This window comes from Tachysurus vachellii, chromosome 12 (assembly GCF_030014155.1).
Source record: "Tachysurus vachellii isolate PV-2020 chromosome 12, HZAU_Pvac_v1, whole genome shotgun sequence".
Classification (NCBI taxonomy): Eukaryota; Metazoa; Chordata; class Actinopteri; order Siluriformes; family Bagridae; genus Tachysurus; species Tachysurus vachellii.
Genome location: NC_083471.1, coordinates 10,125,359 through 10,126,149, shown reverse-complemented (window position 1 = coordinate 10,126,149; position 791 = coordinate 10,125,359).

Here is a 791-nt window from a genome sequence, read left to right as displayed (position 1 = left end):
TAAATTAACCAGTAGCTGGATGCAGACCAGCTGTTTCTCTGGACAATGACCATGTAATTATCGTGAAATTATAGATTATTAAAACTCTGAGATCTTAAAACTCATGAACCTTGTGTGGATTTTGTTGAGTAAATTGTGTATATTTTGTGTTTATTACTTAATAATTAATGACAAACAGAAATTCAGTCAGTTCACAGTGTTTACAGCTTTTACTGATGATAATTAAAGTGATATGTTACTAATAAATCTTAATGAAAGTTGGAGCACAACACTGAGGTTGTGGATGAGTTTGTGCAGTAAAATGGAGGTGTCGTGTTGATGGAGACAGAAACAGGAGTCAGTCTGAAGCGTCTCCACTCAGCAGAATCATTTTCAGCTTCTTATCTGAACCTCCAGCCTTCACACACACACACACACACACACACACACACACACACACACACACGGTAACACAAACAAAATTATGTTATTGTGTTTATCTTTATATTTTTACAGTAGATCTATTCATAAAACCTAGGACAATGTAAACAAACTAAATTATTTTTAATAATCATAATAATAGTTATGTATATTGGATGAAAATAATATTTTTTTTTATTTTAAAAAGATTCAAATATAAAAAGTGATCAACTCTTTCCTTCATCTCCTGCTTTTACTTTCAGAATAATCCTGCACTCTTCACATCTCCTCAGAAATTGCTGACGCGACTGAGTCCTGAATTCTGATTGGTCCCGACTCTGAGTTCTGATTGGTCAATGTGGTGGTATAAAAAATTCTCCCCCTGACAGAAG